Source organism: Halichoeres trimaculatus, unplaced genomic scaffold (assembly GCF_033239565.1).
Source record: "Halichoeres trimaculatus isolate MK-OKI-2021-1 unplaced genomic scaffold, fHalTri1.1 fHalTri1_scaffold_2, whole genome shotgun sequence".
Lineage (NCBI taxonomy): Eukaryota > Metazoa > Chordata > Actinopteri > Labriformes > Labridae > Halichoeres > Halichoeres trimaculatus.
The window spans coordinates 14,336,798-14,345,000 of record NW_027437180.1 but is presented as its reverse complement, the minus strand read 5'-3'; the positions used below and the strand labels follow the sequence as shown (position 1 = coordinate 14,345,000).

The 8,203-nt window shown below is 41.2% G+C and overlaps 1 protein-coding gene across 2 annotated transcripts in view; it reads right to left on the bottom strand.

Moving 5' to 3' along the window:
- grk4 (G protein-coupled receptor kinase 4) overlaps positions 1-8,203 on the bottom strand; it is a 52,084-nt gene that overhangs the window by 30,186 nt on the left and 13,695 nt on the right. The gene's annotated exons all lie outside the window — the stretch shown is intronic.

The window sequence follows — 8,203 nt, the reverse complement described above, 5'->3', positions numbered from 1 at the left end:
AGTGACCACAAGCAGGGACAGCTGCTTCATCTCACCAGTCGCCTCCATGCATCATGACAAAGCATGTGCTGAGGAATGTTGACAGCTTTAAAGCTCGTGAGGGGCGCACACACACACACACACACACACACACACACACACACACACACACACACACACACACACACACACACACACACACACACACACACACACACACACCCCAACTGGTTGGAGTGACCCCAGACCTGTACCTATAGACCTCTCATGCTTAACATCAGGGTCAAAGGAACCACCACAGCACTGCCCAACAACATTGTTTGTTTGTTTTTGTGTGTGTGTGTGTGTGTGTGTGTGTGTTTGTGAAAAATAAGCTCATAATTGGCTGATGCATGCCAGAGCTGTGACGTCCATTAGGGCTGTGACGATATGCTATTCTCGCTATTTGATTTTATAACAACACTTAGGTGCTAATTCGATTTAAATCGCGATTTTTCTATAATTATGATTTTTGCAATTTTTGGTTTGCTTTTTAAAACCAGACCATGTGAAAAATGTAAAAAAGATGATAATGTCTACAGGCTATATCAGAAAATTTTCCCATAAAATTCTCATCATGTAAGTCAGAGAGAAACATTTCACCCTCTGCTGGAGAAAAAATAATAACATTTTTCCAACCCAGTTTATAAACGGACTGAAACGAAGAATTTGAATTTGAAATAAAAATGATGATTTTTTGACAAAAAAAATCCTGAATTTGAGTTTGCCAAACAAAAAACCTTGATATATGCGGATAACAATTTTTTCACCCATCATCACTTTGTTTTAAAGCAGGAGCGATAAAATATTGAATTACGGTAAACATAGTATGTGTTTTATCTTATTTGTCAGCTTGGCTTCAAAAACATTACAGTACCAAAAGATTTCATCTGTGGAGGTTTTGCCATGAATGGAAAAGAAAACACAGTGAGCAAACATCACACTCTAAGTTTTAACAGTGGCATTTTCTCCTGGAGGCCAAGGGAAGCCATGCTTCCTCTCTTTTTTAGACTGTAGCTGTGATTTAATGAAAATATTCCTTTTTTACAGTTTCCATAATTCTTCTGTGTTTCATCGCTGTCATCTCTTCCTTATTCCTCTCCTCTAGTTATTGAGCATTTTACGATGTGTAAAACAGTGCCTTCCTAAATGTTATGCTGCGAATGCGTGGTGAAAATACGATATTGCACACTGTTGCCTGCAAGGAGGCCAAGCTGAGTTGGCGTCCCTTGGTGAAAAAAAACAAAAACGATTAACCAATCAGATGAGGCTGCAGTCATGACACTGCTCACCTGTGATTGGCCAAGACTGTGTCAAGGGAAGCCAACCCGTCTTTGGCCTCAAACCAATCAAATCACAGTATCGTCATCATCGAGCCACTGAATGAAATCAGGGAGATTAGCACATTAGCAGTGTGCACGAAGCGGCTGGTTGTGTGTTTAAGTGGGCGGCTGAATGAATTAATAAGATGTTTAAGTTAAGTCAAGAGGACAATGTACGTATGTGAGAGAGTGGGGAGAGTGAAAGGGTGTGCATCGGTGTTCAAAGTAAGTAAAATGAGCGCTCTCTGGGCGCTCTAACAGGTCGTTCCGTTACATGAAATAGCGATATACAAACTGCAGCATAGTCTTTTATGTACCACACTCCCTTAAAATCATACAGATTAGAGGCTTTGTCTCACTTGGCTTCCTTAAAAAAAATCCCCACGCCACGCCATTGCGTTTTAATGCAGCTTTTGTGACTTAAGTCCTCTACTTCTTTACTGATGAACAAACCAGTCTGTTTGTTTTTTAAAGGAGACACATGGAAGAAGAATTTCTCAGCTCTTAACCATTCAGAGCCGATACGTAAGTTGCTAAACATTATTCACTCGGTGCTCCCACATAATGAGTAATGATCTTCATACTCAACATCAGTTACTCAAAATAGACACAAAAATCACACATTTTTGTAAGGCTACAAACACTTCTTCTCCACACCCCTTGTTAAGAAGCTAAAGGACTGGGCTGTTTTCTGAAAAATCATTAATGATTTTGGATAAGCTGCAATTAGGGATGGAACAGTTCACAATATCCACTGTTCAGTTCTTTTCACAGTTTTGGGTTTGGTTCAAGTGTACATTGTTGTAGATTTTAACACCTTATTTTTTCCATATACCCTAATAATCCACTATTTACAGATTAACTTGAATCAATTATCTCATGTATTCTAATGAAAAACCTGAAAGAGGGAGGCTGTTAACCATTTAAAACATCTTTACAGCTGAGTGAAACATAGCTAGTTCCAACTCCTCCTCCTCGTCTATTTTCTCATGGACCTTTTTGCACTTTCTATACACTTTCTTGCTTTTGTTTTCTTGATTGCTGCTGTGACTCCTGAATTTTCCTTCGGGGATAAAAAAAAGTATTATCTATTCTATTCTATTCTATTCTATTCTATTCTATTCTATTCTATTCTATTCTATTCTAAAACTAAGAAAATAAAAAAACCCAAACCAAACGGAGGACACGGGCCTGAACCAAGCGACACTGAAAGGTTCAGGTTTTTTTTTCCAATAAACTGTACCATCCCTACTTGTTACTCATGGGATGCGGTGCATCGTGGTGGTGTTTGCTGTGAATGTGTCGCCCTAATCTGACATTGGTTTATAATCAGTTTGTAAAAATGGGTTTTACTTGGAAGTGAATTAAAAGTTGCTCTACCTACGGCAGCAAGCTAGCATCTAGGGGATACATTCGGTTGCTAGGCGCTACCCAAGTAGCTGCCTGTTGCAGCAGCTCTCTCGTCTTTGTCCGTTTCTTGTAATTTCTTCGTCTCTTTTTCGTAATCTTTGTATTTGGAGTGGATCATCACTTTGTATGGTTCATTGTCGGTCACGGACACCAAACTTTTTGTGGCTTCGGCGGTATTTTTTTACTACTTTTCTCCTGTGTTTGTCTGGAGATCCTACATGTAACCATGGCTGCATTGTTTACATGCGAAATTAGCTGTTAGCAGCCTGTAGCATGTCAATGCTAACTAGTGTAGGGCTTGATGATTTCCCTCAAGGTGAGGAGGAGGAGGTGAGGACGACGTGCTGGTTCTCGGATGTGAGTTGGGAGGTGACGACGTGGACCTGTTCTTCCATCCATCGTCGTTGGGAACGTGGGATCTCGCTCCGGGGGATGGATGAGCTAGCTGTGCTAACCCAGCGGCATCGTGCTGTTCACGGACGTGGCTGACGGAGCTGACATCGGACGCCGCAACACATTGGAGGAGCTTCGCCTGCTGTGAGCAGACAGGATCCAGGAGACAGAGACTGAACAGACTGCTGGGAAGGCTCAGTCCTGGACCCTGTGGAGGTGGAGACTGGCTGAACTGAAGAGTGGTGGACGAGTGGTGGACGGGATGTCGTCATCTAATTTCTTATGGACATTTTTGCACTTTCTATACTCTTTCTTACTTTTGTTTTCTTAAATGCTGCGGTGACTCCTGAATTTCCCCTCAGGGATAAATAAAGTATTTTCTATTCTATTCTATTCTATTCTATTCTAATGACAGGGATCGAGTGGCATCCAGGCGGCGACCTCTGGTCTAAGAACATGAGACAATGCTGAAGTGCTAAAATCTGATGTTTCTTGAGTGTCCACTTAAGGCTGGCTCTGAAAGTACCAGAAGTCACATACACACCAAGCCAAAAAAAGCTGTTTTCAAAGCAGAAATTAACCTATTTACAGCCTGGTTCAAAAAAACGTCTCCTGTCTGGATGGCTTATTTTACTATCAGTACACACTTAAGGGGGAATTTTTTTCTAACTCAGCAGTTCAGAGGATATTTAGATCGTGAGCTAGCCCAATCTAAAGCACATTGGATCACATGATTGATGAGCACCCTATAGCTGTACATAAACATCCTTGTCACTTCCAATATGGCCATGATTCCCAATTTGCTTCATTTTCGGTTTCAGAAACAGGCAGATGACGCCCGTCCGGAAACTACGTCCATGTTTTATACAGTCTATGGTGGCGTCTCATTTCGAAGAAGTGGTTCCTCTTGATCCTTAAAACAGAGAGCCAAGGGGAAGGAGTAAGATCGACAATTGGGATTGGCCCTTGGTCTTTTTGAAATGGATTCTGATAGTTTTGCCACTAGCACTTTTTCCCTTTCAAGTGTCAACAGATCCATCTGCAGTGGACTAAAGATAAGTCAAAACCAGCACAGGCTAAATATTCTTCATGCTAACAGGTTAGCTGCAGTGCTACATATAACGATGATGACCTGTCTTTGCTTTTTTTTCATGGTTGTTACGGCTGTGTGTGTATGTTCCCTTTCTCTCCTGCTTTGTTCCAGGTGAGGCCACTGATTACCAACGAGGCTCACCCGGTTTCAGCCTTGAAAAGTTCTCTGCAGCTTGCAGCAAGGGAGAGGTTTCTGAGCTGCCTTGCTGTCCCTCATCGGGGATGTTGTCATCTTGTTTGTTTAGTGTTAATAAATTCCCCTTTTGTACCCGTTTAAAGTGTTTTGTATGTGTTAGTATGAATCATTTATGGATTGTTGTTAGCCCCATAGGGCCACCTTTTAGTTGGGGTGTAACAATGGTGTCATTGGCAATGAATGGCCTTTGTCATTGTCTTACTACCCTCTACTGGTGTGGCTGTGTGATGTAATTACCTTTAATTTTATTTTCTATGTGTCACTGGCCTGATTTGGATTATCTGCCTGGGTCTTCCATCTGTGGTGAAAATGCAAGTATGGGACACAGGAACCATGCAGTTGGGAATATATTACCAGCCACTACAAGTGCCTGGACCTTCTGGTAAAGAAAAAACACCTCCTTTGTGCTTTTCTGGCAAACCCCTAACTAAGTTACTGCTTGTTATGCTGCTGTCCTTACAACAGGAATCAGCAACAGTGTGATAGTCCAAGAGACGTCACGTAGTTCACCTGAGGCTCAGAACGAAACGTGTACTCATGATCAAAAGATAAAGTGGTGTGTTTCAGAGGAGGTGGAGAGGAGATGTTTTGTGGAAGTGAAAGCATGCACACTGTACAAACGCTATGCTCCTGTGAGTCTCTAAGGTGAGGCTTGAAGATGTTTGACTTGTGCGACCCCATACATGTGTTTCTGTTTGAGCTGCCATCAGGACTGCCATATAGCTGAAAACTAGCAAGGCCAATAAATTTTTCTCTGCTTTATATTCGAAGGCATCTCGGGGCATGCAAAATCATACATGAACATTATCATATTTAACATGTGCAGAGACTAAGGATTAAGAGCCGAGGTTGTTGACAGGTAAACTTTTGGTCGAATGATGAAAGTTTTTTGCTGTACAAACCACTGAAAAATTACCAGAAACTATTAAAATGCAGATTCATTGAGCAGCTACCAGCAGCCCTGCAGTAAATAAACAAATTAACATTAAGAATCACAAAAACCAGGCCAAGATAAGCTCATCTGACAGCTGCTCAGGCCACAGGTGAATTTTCAGTCTGTTTCTTTTGTTTGTTGGATCTTAGGCTGTTTCCAACATCTCAGTGTTGAAGTTCCGGACGAGTATTAACCTGACGTCTTATTACCTGCAACTACCAGTCATGTGTTCTGATGAGTCAATTGTGAAGCAGCCTCTGATTGGATTTAGCTGAGAGGTTGAGGCCTTGACGTGGTAGCATCACGCTTCATTGTGGCTAAGTTCAGTCCACCAATCTGCAGTTCCTGAGGTCATAAAAACGTCCAGTGAAACTGCATCAACCAATGCGAGTGCTCCGACAGCTCGTAGCCTTCATGATGAAACTTTTCAGAGTAAAAGTCCTTAAAAGATTTATATGATGTCTTTTTTTTGGAATATGTGGGCTCAGAGCTAAGTGACCTCAAAGCTGGTCGTGGCCACAGCTGTCATGTGTCATGCACCAGCGGATGTTTTATGAACTTAAGGTCAGAAGAGTTCCCTCTTTGTTGTTCCTGTTGTTGTCACAGTGTACGTAAATATGGGATGGTATATTTTCGTTTTCATGTAAACATGGAAAGAGGTGGTTACGGAAACGTGAGTTCTTTCCCAAAGAGTAAACCCACTGAGACTGAATGTGCTCCTGGTGCAGGAAGGACTCAGTCCTTAATTTTGTTTCTCACTGCTTTTGACATGTAGGGAAGAAAATACCACTTAAGGTACTTTTCTTTTAATCACAGAGCAACAGAAAAAAAAATTATTTAGTTTTTTTTAATCAGAGAATCAGTCACTCCAGGACAAGACAGCTAAATCATAAAAAGAGAACGTTAAGCAAACGTTACGGTATTCAGAAGCTATATTATGTAGCTTCTAAATACCATAACATTCCTCTTTCATAGCTTGTGTAGCTGATGCAGCCTCTGAATGCAGCTCATCTGTCCTATCACCCATGAAATGCAGACTATCGCAGTGAAGTCTGTCCGCCACCCCGGTCAGACATCTGACATAGCTATTATTAGCTTTAGCTGTAGCTACAGTAATGTAGGTAGATAACGAGCGCTTTCATCATAAAACCAACAGTTTGAAACATGGCTGATATTAACACAAAGTAGCAGAGGATTGGATATCTGATCAAAAAAATATCAATTTCATGGGAAATATGTAATTCCCCTTGGTTTCAAGAGAGGTCTTGTTTTGTACCGTTTCAAGGACTATGTGGTCCTTCACCTAACCCCGTCCACTTAATCTTACAGAGGATTGGGACAACCCTTCACTACATGTGCATGCACAAAACCAAGGGCTAAGGAGTAGAATTGAGACTGACCCCAAAACAGCTTCACCTGGTGAAAAGGCAGACTGTTCTGTCATTGAAAGCATGACGACGGCACGGATTGATCAGCGTTTCAACTTAAAAATCAGCCCATCGTTTGAAGACTTTCAGGGGTGCATCATCCTCAAACAAGGATATAATGCCTCATTAAAATGTGTATAAAACTAAACTATGCTTTCCCAATGACTTCTTCTGTGTTTTAACAGCTGTTGTTCACTGGATATCCACTGACCCGTTCGGCTGAAGGTCTCCAGTTGACAGGGTCACTTTTTAAACTGTAATACCAGGAGCTGGCAGCAACACTTTCACACAGCTACAAAAGCTGCCAGTCAGACAACGCTTTCTGGGGAAGACCCTGCATGCTCCGGTTAAACAATGTCAAACCACATTAAACAGGACAGTCTCAAAACACAAGAGTCATTTTAAAAAGTAGAAGAACAGAAAGTAAATGGTATTGGTACTGTGATCTTGCCTGAACCAACCATGTCTTCACTATTGTGATAGTCACAAATGACATAGGTTTGCAGTGGTTTAGGAAAAAAAATATTGTGGTCCGGCTTACAATGAGTTCAAAGTGGACTTTGCAGAGGAGGTGTAACAGTCCCCTGTCCTGCACTCCTGTGAGAAAAAGTCCTGTGAACAAACTTTGAGACAACCCGTGTAAGTCAATCACATCCCTGGAGGGTTGGGCAGAAATCAGTCGGGTAAAAAGAAATGCCACAGGTTCAGGTTGTAGATAATAACAGGTATGTTGACAGACCTGTTGTGGGGCTTCAGGGCAAACTCAGACACAAACACACATTTACACATCTACAGCCGTGTTTGTGAGTGTCAGAGTGTAAAATTATGGGGGGTTTAATTGCAAGGAAAAGAAGACAAAGGGAGCAGCAAAGATTGAGGACACTTTGCTTTGTGTTGGATTTAGTGATAAAACAAACTTGTTACTGCAAAAGAAAAATCTTTGCACAAACTTGGGCTAAAAGCAGAGATTATAAATCAAGTGGAATCAGAGAGAGTCACAAATAATTAGAGACAGACTTGGCTCCTATATGACGCTATTACTGTTAGATACGAGATTGGTTGTCCTAATGCAGGGCCGTCCACACAGGTTGCCATCAACCAAACAGCTGACTAGTCACTACATAGCATCTAATTGTGTTTTTTTATGACAATAATTTAATGATTACAAGATAGAAAACAAGGTAACAGAGCTTGTGGGCAGTGTTCAGAGTAATTCAAATGGATTACGGATTTTATTGATAAAGGTTTACATTAACACAGTGTTTCAGCTTAGATAATGTCATTTGGATTGGAAGTGTTTACTTTTTAAATTAACATAAGAAAACTCTCTGTTATGGAGAAATCTGCAGTGTTTTCATCTTTATGTGAGTTCTGTGAGCTGGTCTATACTTTAACATGTCAGGCTCTTTTC